General features: G+C 22.9%; 1 pseudogene; it reads right to left on the bottom strand.

Annotated features, from left to right (window-relative positions):
* Nucleotides 1-8,507: 8,507 nt before the first annotated feature.
* Nucleotides 8,508-10,085, bottom strand: LOC110611660 (annotated as a pseudogene).
* Nucleotides 10,086-13,914: the final 3,829 nt, after the last annotated feature.

Here is a 13,914-nt window from a genome sequence, read left to right as displayed (position 1 = left end):
ATAATACTCTAAATAAATTTTATAAACTATGAACAATCAAATTATTAAATCTGAATTATTATAATTTATTATATTAATTATTATAATAATTTTAGTCATCTTACACTTTATAAAAATATAACTTTCATAGATTTATTTTATGTAAAACTCATTAGCATAGTTTTTTTCTACTCTACCTCATTTATTTTTAATTAACTCATATTTTAAAGTTTTTATTATTATTCTTTTTTATTTAATATAGACACATGATTGCATAACTCTTGATAGTTAACTCAATCTGATCTCATATAGATAGAAGTTAAATAAAAATTATTCAAATATTGAAATTCTTTAATTCAAATGATTCTCCTTCTCCGCAGCCACCACCACTGCTGTTACCGCTATTCACCATCACTGAAAATTAGTAAATTTTAATTATAATTCTTTAAATGAAACCTGTTATTGGATATTAATAATATAAAATAATAAATAATAAATTTTTAATTTTTTTATATAATTAAATTTATTGATCTATGATTTTGTATTTGATTAATATTTGAAATCTTTAAATTTCTCATTTAAAATTAAAAATTATGTATATTTAATTAATAATTTTTATATTATTTTAAATGTCAATAGGTAAAATAAACATTATAATATATTAAACATAAATCAATAACTTCAAATTTAAAATCTAAATATAAAATAATATTTTATTACTCTTAATAAGTGGGTGAATTCATATAAAAAATATATTATTATATATAATAATAATAATATAAAATAGTTTAATATTTAAACAACTTGTAGATAAACGAGTAATTTAATTTAAAAAATGGTCTTTTTTAGCTTGAATGAATAAATACTACATCTAGGTTATTGAATTTTTCTAAAAATAAAATATTAAAATTTAATAAATACAAGAGTTTAATTTATGAAAATATAAAAATTTATTTGTAAATATATAAAGTTAAGAATCAATTTATATTAAAATATAAAGATAAATCACAACTAAAAATATTATTATTATTTTAATAAAAGAACTATAAAAAATAAATTATAAATTATATCGTTATATCAACATAATTATATTTGAAAAAAAGTCACATTATTAAACAACATAAAATAAATAAATCATATTTTTTTTGTCATAAAATCAATCTTTTTTTTTTTTAAATGGCATAAAATCAATCTTTTAAAAAGTGTCGAACCACAATCATACGCTTAGCTTCATGGTAACTGTTTTAAAATTGAATTAAGAATTTTGAATTTAGCTCTCTGAAATTTATTTTTTAATTTTAAATTCATTTAATTAATAAAGTTATAGTATACTTTAAAATTTAAACTCAATCATAAATAATTAAAAATTTTAAGAGTATATTTAAAAATCTCAAACTTTTAATTTAAAGTATATAATTATCTCATCCACCGGCGCTTAGCCAATTACTTATAATGCTATGCAGTACGTTGCCAAGTCAAAGTCTTCTCTTCTAAGTCTTCTTACTTAAAGTCATTTCAACAACCTTCGTACATCAACAATTATATCATTCGAGGACAATTCAAACATTTTTATCAAATAAATACTTAAACTTTATTTTGAAGGTCAAATAAGTCCTCACCTAATAAAATATTATATTTTCATATTAAAGTTTTATTTTTACAATTTTAAAAATTATTTACTATTTTTATATATATTTTTATTTTTAAATAAAATATTAAATTTTTTATATTTTAAATTAAAAAATACTTTATCCGTACCATAATTTTTATTTATTTTATTTTTTATTCATATTAAGAGAGATAATATTTTTATTAAATTTCAATTATTTTCATTCTAACCATTAAATTTTATTAAATATTAAAAAATATTTTAAATATTTATTTTTAAAAAATAATTAATAAAGGATTGTATTAAAAATAAAACAAATTAAATAGTTTTATACTTAATTTATATATTAAGCATAATATAAAAAATGGATAATTATTTTAAAATAATAAAAAATAAAAAATAAAGTTCATATATATAAAAGTTAATGGGATAAATTTTATGAAAATAAGTCCGAGTAAGTTTGCTCCAATTTAATTTTTTTAAAATCAATTTTTAAATTGTCTTAAGTTTAAATTAATTCTCATCTAATATAATATTTTTTTTACATAAAATATATATTTTTTATTTTTTATTATTTTTTTATGTTATTATTACAGAAAATATTTTTATTTTATTATTTTATTATTACAGAAAATTTAAGAGAGATAATATTTTTATTTTATTATTACAGAAAATATGAAAAAAAAATTCATAAAATAAATAGAGCCTAAACTTTCATTTATTTGGAGAAAATAATTTATATTTAAAAAATATTTTTGTTAAAATTTTTTTTTAATGATGTAAATTATTTTTTATTATTTAATTTTAATTTTAAAATAAAATTTATAAAAAAATTTATACAAAAATTCTAATAAAAATATTAAAAAGTGTAAAAAATAACTTTGTTCTTTTGAAAATTAAGTTATTTTTAAGTTTATTTTTTTATTTGATCAGAAAATATTTTTCATTAACTAAATTTTTTAAGTACTTAAAATGTCAAAAATATAAAAATATTTTAAAAAAAATATTTTCTATCATAATTCTTCCAAAATCTATTTTTTAATTTTAAATTCATTTATATAATAAAATTATAATATACTTTAAAATTTAAACTGAATTGTAAATAATTAAAAAATCTAAGAGAATTATTTAAAAATCTCAAAATCCTCCCCTCATAATGCTATGGAGTACGTGCCAAATCAAAGTCTTCTCTTCTAAGTCTTCTTGATTCAGATTCCATAAAGTCATTTCAACAACCCTTGTACATCAACAGTTATATCATTCGTGGACAGTTAACCATTTTTATCAAATAAATGCCTAAACTTTATTTTGAAGGTTAAATAAGTCCTCAGTTAATATAATTTTATTTTTATAATTTTAAAAATTATTTACTATTTTTATATATTTTTTATTTTTGACATAAATAAAATATTAAATTTTAATATTTTAAATTAAAAAATATTCTTTTCATTCTATAATTTTATCTATTTTACTTTTCACATCTATTTTATTTTTCACACAAGTTAAAGAGAGAGAATTTTTTTATTAAATTTTCTTTATTATTTATAAGAAATCAGAATATTAAATCAATGTAAAGACGGCATTTGGTTAAAAAGTGGTCCTTTTTTTTAGCTTGAATATAAATAAATATTATATCTAGGTTGCTGAATTATTTTCAATTTATTATTTTCTTTTTTAAAATATAAAATATTAAAATTTAATAAATATGAGAATTTAATTTATAAAAATATAAATATTTATTCATAAATATACAAAATTCAAGACTAATTTATAAAAACACAAATTGTTTGCAGAAAATATGAAAAAAAATTCATAAAATAAATAGAGACTAAACTTTCATTTATTTGAAAAAATAATTTATATTATGTAAATTATTTTTTATTATTTAATTTTAATTTTAAGATAAAATTTATTAAAAAATTTATATACAGATATTCTAATAAAAATATTAAATAGTGTGAAAAATGACTTTCTTTTTTTAAAAATAAATTATTTTTAAATTTATTTTTTTTATTTAGTTATAAAATATTTTTTATTAATTAATTTTTTGAGTACTTCAAATGTTAAAAATATAAAAATATATTTTAAAAAAATATTTTCTATCATATTTCTTCCAAAATTTATTTTTTAATTTTAAATTCATTTAAATAATAAAATTATAATATATTTTTTAAAATAAAAATTAAAAAAATATAATCTAAAACTTTTCAAATTTTTTACAAATCCCGCAAAATTATAATATACTTTAAAATTTAAACTGAATTGTAAATAATCAAAAAAAATCTAAGAGTATTATTTAAAAATCTCAAAATCCTCCCCTCATAAGTCTTCTTAATTCAGATTCCATAAAGTCATTTCAACAACCCTTGTACATCAACAATTATATCATTCGAGGACAATTAATCATTTTTATTAAATAAATACCTAAACTTTATTTTAAAGGTTAAATAAGTCCTCAGTTAATACAATTTTATTTTTATAATTTTAAAAATTATTTATTTATTTTTATATATTTATTATTTTTGATATAAATAAATTATTAAACATAATATTAAAAAACCATAATTTTAAAATAATAAAAAATAAAAAATAATATTTTATATGAAGAATAATATTATATTAAATCATGATTTATTTAAATTTAAGGTAAAATTTAAAAATTAATTTAAAAAAATTAAATTGGAGCAAACTTACTCAAACTTATTTCCATAAAATTTCTCAGAACTTTACTTTTTAATATATAACTTCTCATAATTTTCTGTTTCAAAAAAAAAAAAATTCTCATAATTTTGTTTAATTAAAAGTGTGTTTAGTTTAACACTTGAATGCAGCTAATATTCAAAATATGAAAATTTAATTTATAAAAATATAAAAATTTATTTATGAATATATAAAATTCAGGACTAATTTATAAAAATATATAAATAAATTATAATTAAAAAATTATAATTAAAAAATTAAAATTTAAAATAATAAATTATAAATTTTAACGTCATATCAACATATGTTAGAGAAAAAAGTGTCACGTTATTAAACAACATAAAACCGATAAACGACATAATATTTTGATAATAAATTAAATCATAAAATCAATCTTTTACATATTAAAAAAAGGGAAAATTACTTTTTAGTCCCTGAGATTTAACGTAATTAACACTTTTGTCCCTCTATTTTGTCAACCCAACACTTAAATCCCTCACTTTCTCTTCCGTCCAAATTCATAGTTTGTCCATTTAAACCGTTTGGTCAAAGAGTTAAAGGTGAGATGTGATAATTTTTTCCAAAAATATCTTTCGCTCAGGGACTATTTAAGTAGATCAAGTCGTTTTTTTCAGATCAAGTCGTCTTCTTTTAATTATAGAGAAATTATAAAAAAGAAACACGTGCTGTTTAAGTAGATTATATAATTTAATTTATAATAAAAATTCTTATAATTTTATTTCAAAACAAGGAGAGTTTTTTTATTTTTAACATCATTCATTAATAGAAAAAATAATAATAATAAAAAATAGAATGAAAAAAAAAAAACTCATATATATTACATGTTTTGTATTGATTTATATATATAAAAATGAAAATTATTAAAAAAAAAACAAAAATTACTAGAATGATTTAGAAATTCTAGTTACTGATATGTTAATTTATTTTATAATTAACTATTCGTTCTTATCTACAAAGATGGAAATTACTAGAACGATCTAAAGATTCTACTTAATAGTATGCTGAGTTTTTTTATAATTAATTAATCATTATCGCTTAAATTTTCTTTCATAATTTGTGTTATACTCATGTTTTGGTTCGATATAGCTTTTTTCAATTTGGTATAGCCTTTTTTTAATTTAGTTATAATCTTGAGAAAGATATGCTAAAATTTATCTTTATATATTTTTTTGTACGCACCATTTTATTAACTTATATTTGTTATTGTATTTTAGTTATTAACCATTATTTTTTTAATATTAACTTTAATTAATGTGCTTTACACTTTATATACTCCTAATTTATTTTATTTTTATTGTACTATTTTTTCATATGATGTAAATTTTTTAATAATATTTATATTATAAAGACTATGAAAATGTAATTAATAAAACAAAATATCAATATGAAATAAGATAAAGTTGCATTATATTTAAATTTTTTATGAACATCAAATTAAGTATATACTGCACTATTAGTTATGGGGTAGGTCTCTTTTAAATAAATCTTTAAACAGATTAATTATATTATTAAATATAGCTTTTTTAATTTAAATTAATTACATAAATTATATGAATAAAATAAATGCAAAAAATATGAAAATTTATAAAATAAGTATAAAATTTACCTTGAAATCACCTTATATTAAAATTGTTTAATTGGTCAAATAAACTTTTAGCATATTTAATAGAATCAACCGTAAAACTCAGTAGTTTTAAGGCTTTTTTTTTTTTTGAAAATAACTTATAATTAAAAAATATTTTATATGAAAAATATTTTATGTTAAAAATATATTTTAATAAGATAATTTATTTTTTATTATTTAATTTAAATTTTAAAAATAAAATTTATTAATAAATTTATATATAGAAATCTTAAAAATAACTCATTTTTATAAAAATTGAAAGTCACTTTTCTTAAAATAATTTATTTTAAATATTTTTTATTAATTAAATTTTTAAATATTAAAAATATAAAAATTATTTTTCTAAAATAAACAGAACTGATACTTGCATCCATACAAGTTACACACTCATTTTTATTTTTTTCTATACTATTCTCGTCACCTAAAACTTTAAGAGAATAAATAAAATTAAAAACAATTATATCTACAAATTAAACATTAATTTAAATATTTTCAGCATAAACAATATACAAAAAATAATAAATAGAATAGTTAAATTAACTTGAGTGTATTTTAAATTTAATTTATCACATAAAAATATGAACTATCTTTTTATAATGGACATATAGACACTCAATAGGTAAGAAGAACTTTGTGGTTATTGATATTAATTAGTTTTTTCTTTTTGGTATATTTGATATTCTTTTTTCTTTTTAAATTTATTTTATTAGTAGCAATGGTTTTTTTTTTTTTTTTTTTTTTTTCTATTGAGACTTTATCTTAATGATTTCATGTTATTGGTTTATCATTGACTGTAATATAGGAATATGGGTGTTGTCATATTTTCTTATTTTGATTAATTTATCTCAATTGTATCGTTGAGTTGTATTGTAAAGTGTGTTTCTTTGTGGATTTTTATAGATTCTTAATAATACGATGTGATTTAATTTCTTTAATTTATTATTTTTTATGTATATTAATTGTATTGTTATAGATAGAACGGATCGATTTTAATTATAAAATTGAAAATATTGTATCTTGATGAATAATTAAGGAGGTATTTTTGGAATAAAAATCTTCTCTCTTCACTTTAATGTTAAAACTAAAGGCATCATATAAAAGAAATAACAGTAAGGTTAATTAGTTAAATTTTTTAAATATAAAGAATGTTTTAATATATTTCTTAAAATTTAAAAGTTAATTAGTTAATTTTTTTATATTAATGTTTTAATATATTTCTCAAAATTTAAAAGTTAATTAGTGAATTTTTTTATATTATATAAAAGTTAAATAAAATATTTTTTTTAATTATTAATTAAAAAAATTTAATATTAATAAAAGCGAAATGACATTTTCTCATTTCTTGGTCATGAGATGACAGAGTGTGCGATAATGAGCGAAAAACCACTCTATTTCGATAATGAGAGAAACAACTCTAATTTTATTTTATTGCAATAATTAAAAGATTAAGGGAGATTTATAATTTAGTCATTAAGTATTATCATTATTAATAAATCAGTTTCTGTATTTTTAGAAACCTATTAAAACGTTCTTATCTTTTCTTTCCGTCAACAAAATAGTCCTTCCATTTATTTTTACCGTTAAAAAATATAGTAAAAGACCAAATTACCCCTCTTTTTTTCTCCTCCTCTTCCTCTTTTTTTTTCTTCATCAATTCTCCCTCCTTCTTCTGCTTCTTCTTCTGCTTTTGCTTCTTCTTCTTCTTCTTCTTCTTCTTCTTCTTCTTCTTCTTCATATCATCTTCTTCTTCTTTTTTGAGGAGGAGAAAGAGGAGGAGAGACTATTTCGTTGACGAAAACAAACGATAAGAACGTTTTAATAGATGTGAGAAAAGTTATGGATTATTTCGTTGACAAAAAGAAAAGATAAGGACGTTTTAATAGATATGAGAAAAGATGAGGACGTTTTAATAGATTTCTGCGGGAATTATGTAGAGGCTGTTGTTCAAAGCAAGCCAAGACGTCCATATTCATATAGGTAAGTAATGTAGGATTTTTGCGGGAATTATGTAGCAGATTCATATTACAAAGGTCACGCCTTAGTTCTGTTGTCATTCAAGTGTGGCTGTTGTATTGTTATATCTTGTTTCACTGCCTTGAGGCATTTCAATCCGCAGTTGATTTTTCATGTGCGGGAGGGATTTTCTCATTTTAACTTTACATGATGTTTACAATTCTGAATTGATGAGAATTGGTTGTCTTGAATTTGGCGTGCTATAAAGATTGATATATTTTTCCATTTGAATGCTTTGTTTTGCTAGTGATTATTATCGAAAAATTCTTTCTTAGACCTAATTTACATGGTGCCATAATATAAGTTATCACATAAAAATAGGTATGACTTGGATATCAATAAATAATGTCCTAGTAATCATATAGGAAAAGTTTTGGCTTTTGGTGTTTTGTTTTCCATAATTAAAATATTCATTAAATTATTCATGAGAATTCAAAAATAGCCACACCCTCTTACCTATTAATAAATTTGTTTTCCATATATAATTTTTTGTGAAAATTTATGAAAAAGTCAGAGAAGTTAACTATACATCTGATACGGAATTTTGCATTTTTGTCTAGTGAATGCTTTGCTGTATTTATTTATATTGACATTCTCATAAAAATTGCCATGATCATGGTATTAATTCAGAGGAAGGAATATTAAAAATGCCACGCCAAAATGAACAAGAAACGTTGGCATTTATTTTACTTATAATAAAAAAGAACTGAATAAACAGTTTGAGTCATGGCGAGAAGGAGCAGCATGATAGCAGCCAAAATAGAAATGAGAGACCATGGGCTTTGAAAATAATCGTGCCTCAACTTGGCCATCCACAAATTCCTTCGTTTCTTGCAATGCTCGTTTACATTGTTCACTATATCCGCGTAGATATCCCTTTCGCAGAAGACTTCTTCCCCAAGCTTGTTGAATAGAATAGCAATGGTTTCATCGTCTCCCTTCCAGTTATCAATGATCCCCTGGCGACAAAGTAGCTCCACATCCTTTTTAGAATTGATAAGGCTATCCATGAATACCATGTAATCAGTGAAGTATTTTGGACTCGTGGAAGAGGTCAACTGCTCGTAGGCTATGAGATTTCGCAAGACACACTCTGTTTTATCTGCAATTTGTATTTTTGGAATTTTAATTGTACTGTTTACAAAATTTATATCGAACAAGTTATTTCTCTCAACAGCACTCTTGAACTTAATCCCAACATCTTTGAGCTCTGTGGCACAGCGCGTAAAACCTCTTTCCTCGGCTTGTCTCATTTTCTTATAAACCTCTAGTCTTGCAGGGGAAGGTTGCCAGTGGTCATGCAATAATCCCAGTAGGTTCTTGATTTGTATCATATTTTCTGGAGCGCGACTTGAATCACACAATGGGCCTGGTAGAAAACTTTCATAGATTTTCAAAATATTATTAATGAAGGTGCTTTCTTGGTTCGGAATCACATTGCTTGTGACAAACAACTCCCGTAGTATAAAGAATGGAAGTTGATTTTCAAGCAATAGCAGGTCCAACATAAATCTAGAAAACATATGATTAGATCTTAAAAGAGGGTCTTCTTTATCACCTTGTCGCAATTTGCATATAAACTCAATAATAAAGCAACCATCAATAAGCATCATTTCAATGAATTCATCATGGTAACATTTACGAGCTCTTTCTTCCAAACTTCTTATGGTCTGCACATATTTTGATACATCTTTCTGAGCACTTCATTGAAGGAGGCTTTGAAGATACCGTATTTTGTGATCTTCCATGGCAAGTAAATGATCTTTCCCATGGTGATAAGGACCAAATTGCAATTAGTTACAGTTCATATGCTTCTTCATTCATGCTCCGTAGTTCCTTTGGCACTTTAAAAATGCAATGATCTGAGAATATAAGGGATTCACCTGTAAGCTTTTCATTAATCCGAATTGTTACACAGTCCTCAATCGCCATCTATTAGAAAAAGACAAAGACAATACTCCGTTAATCCAAAATTTAATATGTTTCTACTGATTATTATTAACAATAACAGACATTAAAAACAAACAAGCTGAGTATTACAAGTATTTTTCAGTAGGATGAAAGAAAATGGCATGCATTGAGGAAAGGAAACAGGAGGAGCATCATGCGGCGCAGCTTACTTGTTAGTTTGAAGCATGTAACTATCTCACCCTCCGGAGCTTAGACAATTGAAACTTTTTAGGACTACTTATAATGCTAAGCATTGTGTACCAAGTCCAAGTCTTCTTTCTTCAGTATTTTTATATGACCCCAAAAATTATTTTATTCCAACGTTATATGTAACTGGTAATGACTACAGATCTCTACCAAGACTAAGAGGGCTACAAGTCTTTATTTATTTTTCTTTGGAAACAGTCATCTTTAGAAATAATGTGATGTGTAAACTTCATTAACTTATCTTTATTATGGAATATAATTGTGGCCCATGCAAGAATTGTTCTTGGTCTAAATATTAGAATAAGATGGAAGACCCGCTAATTATTAATTGAAGAAGTTATTCTGAGACGTGTGGTGTTCTACACTATATATCTGATTATTAAGGAAAAATTATTACGATGTAATCTCTATAATTTAAGGAAATCCATTTGGTTTCTAAATATTTAAAAATACATTAAAATATTCCTTACATATTAAAAATTTGATTAGTTAGGCATTATATTACTTAAAACCATTAATAACCAATGAATAGGAAAAGTGCCCTTAAAAATTTACAGAATAACTTAATTAATCTATAAAAATTTTAAACCCTCAATTTTCTCCTCTCTCAACATACTTCCAACATGTTGAAGTTGATCGGCATTTCATCAAGAAAAAGCTAGACCAAAAGATTATATAGTTTCCGTTTGTCAAATTAGAAGACCAGTTAGCTGATAAACTCACAAAAACAGTATCGTGGAAGATATTTCATGATATGGTTGAAAAATTGGGCATGATAGATATCCATGCTCCAACTTGAGGGGGAAGTGTTTGGATAAACTGTCTAATTAGGAGTAAATTACGTTATTATAGGGATTTGCACAACTAACAAATTTGATATATATTATTTCTTGTACAGACTTATCTTGTTTCCTTGTAATATGATTGCTTCCTTTTTCTCTCCTAATTTTGTGTTGTAAATGTATCTATATATAATCGCATTTTCGGTGGAGAATACAAAATAACTGAATCGTTCACAGAATTCATTAACCGTATTTATTACGAGGAGAGGATCTTTCACAGAAAGAATTATAATTTATATTATCAGTGTAAAGAGAGGTTTGTTATTTAATGTGAAAGACAATAATAAGAGTTTTAGAATAACTAATAAAAATTGATTTATATTTATATATCGATTTTTAATTTTATTTTTATGATAATTATTTTATATTTTATACATTTAAATGAACATATTAAGAAAATCAGAATTTTATTTTTAATAATTTTACGAGTCAAAACACTAATAATAAGAGTAGCGTGATAAAAAAAAAAAAGCTGTGAAGTTAAGACTTCATCAATTAAAACTTTGATTCATCTAATACTCCATGAAAATAAATTATCCAATAACTAAGTTTATGTTATTTTTTTTCCCTTTCGTTACTTGTAGACAAATAGCATTTTCATTTAAATATAATATTCTCTTTTTTAAAAAAAAATTTTACAAGGTCTTTTTCACTCAATTATGAATTAGGTAATATCTAATGTTAATATTTATTTGTTTAATTTTTGTCTTAATTTTCTATTCTGGATTTTTTAAAAAATAAATAAATAAGAAGTAAACTGAAATTGGGTTTAATCATCTAAAAAATTTTTAGACTTAATTCAAATCTAAAGAATCGCGATCACAACGGCTTCGAAAACAAACTATAACTATTTCAAACCGTCAAAGTATGGGGTAGTTCTAGTTGGAATATTCCCTTGGTCATACCTACCATCAAGGCATAAAATTTTTCCACGCACCCGTCTAATATATAATATAAAATTTTAATTTTTCATCAATTGATGATAAACTTGTACATACGAATAGATGCAGGAACTTTCCACGCCCAACTGGATCAAGTCCAAGCCTTCTTTCTTTTGACCCGCAATCATTGTTACTGTGGTATAGAAGACATTACTGCCTTGTGTGATCATTGGGTTCAATCGGTTAAATTCCATATGTTCATAGGCAGTTGCGATCATAATAACATCTACATAACATTTGTCTTGATCATTGCAGTTATTTATTAACTTCAATTTTTATATATTTTTAACGGCACATTTTACTTTTATAAATAATTATTTTTACTTATTTATTTAATATATTTAATAATTATAATTAATTTTTATAAATAAATATTTTATAAATATTTTGTACACATTTTATAAAAAAAAAAACATGTAAATTGAATTTTGAAGTTAAAAGCATTAATTTTGAATTAATTAGAGTGTAAATTCAAATTTTTGAAATTAACTTTCTATATTTAATTTTTAGTCTTAATTAATTATTAATTTTGAATTAATTTATCATTGCTTAATTTAATTATTTTTAATTTTTAGTTGATTTCTCTTATTAAGTATAGGATTAATTAATTTAATTGTCATCTTTTTATTAATTTGTGATTAATTTGCCGCACATTTACTTTTATTAATTAATTTTAACATTAATTTGATTAGTTCAAATAATTACTTTAATCATAATCTAATATTTAAATACTAATTTTTTTGTGACAACGATATTTAATTATACCATTATGCGACCGTATACTTCCTTATCGAAGGAAGAAACATTAACAAATGCCACAATAAAATGAACAAAAAACTTTTGACCACTTACTTATAATAAAAAATAACTGAATAAACAGTTGAGTCAAAGTGAGAAGGAGCAATATGATAGCAGTCAAAACAGAAATGAAAGACCATGGGCTTTGAAAATAATCGTGCCTCAACTTGACCATCCACAGATTCCTTCGTTTATTGCAATGCTCGTTTACATTATTCACTTATCCGCGTAGAGATCCCTTTCGCAGAAGACATGTTCCCTAAGCTTGTTTAATAGAATAACAATGGTTTCATCGTCTCCCTTCCGTTTATCAATGATCCCCTGACGACAAAGTAGCTACACATCCTTTTTAGAATTGATGAGGCTATCCATGAATACCATGTAACTAGTGAAGTATTTTAGATATCAAATAAAAGGCAAGCAGCTTGAGATCATTCTAAGCAGGGCAAAACAAGCCCTGTGCAGGGCAACTTTTAGATATCAAATAAAATGCAGGGCCGCAACCATATGGGCTGTCTAAGAGTGCTCATAATAAATTGATTGAAATGCTGGACTGCATGATTTATATATAGGAATTTATTAGAGGCTTATGGAAACTTCTGTACTAGTAGAAATGCTTAACCAGTGTAATAGGCTTTTTGGATGTGCTTAAGGGGGCAAATTTATATACTTTCTCCCAAATCAAGATTTCCATTTCATATAGGAATTTAGAGGTGCTATGAGTGAAATTTGGTTTCTGCATGTTTGTTCAAGGTGCCGGTGGTGAGCAGTTGATTTTTCATGTGCGAGAGGGTTTTTCTCATTTTACATTTACATTATATTCACAATTCTGAATTGATGACAATTGGTTGTCTTGAATTTGGCGTGCTATAACGATTGATATATTTTTCCATTTGAATGCTTTCTTTTGTATAGTTATTATTATCGAAAAATTCTTTCTTACACCTAGTTTACATGGTGCCATAATATAATTTATCACATAAAAATAGGTGCGACTTGTATATCTGTGTTCTGAATTCAGAGACCGGACCTCGGCAAGAATTGTCCAATAAATAATGTCTTAGTAATCATATAGGGAAAGTTTTGACTTTTGGTGTTTTGTTTTCCTTGACTAAAATATTCATTAAATTATTCATGAGGATGCAAAAATAGCCACACCCTCTTACCTATTAATAAATTTGTTCTCCATATATAATTTTTTGTGAAAATTTATGAAAAAGTCCGTACATA

This window comes from Manihot esculenta, chromosome 3 (assembly GCF_001659605.2).
Source record: "Manihot esculenta cultivar AM560-2 chromosome 3, M.esculenta_v8, whole genome shotgun sequence".
NCBI lineage: Eukaryota > Viridiplantae > Streptophyta > Magnoliopsida > Malpighiales > Euphorbiaceae > Manihot > Manihot esculenta.
The sequence above is the reverse complement of the archived record's forward strand: the minus strand, read 5'-3'. Positions and strand labels throughout refer to the sequence as shown.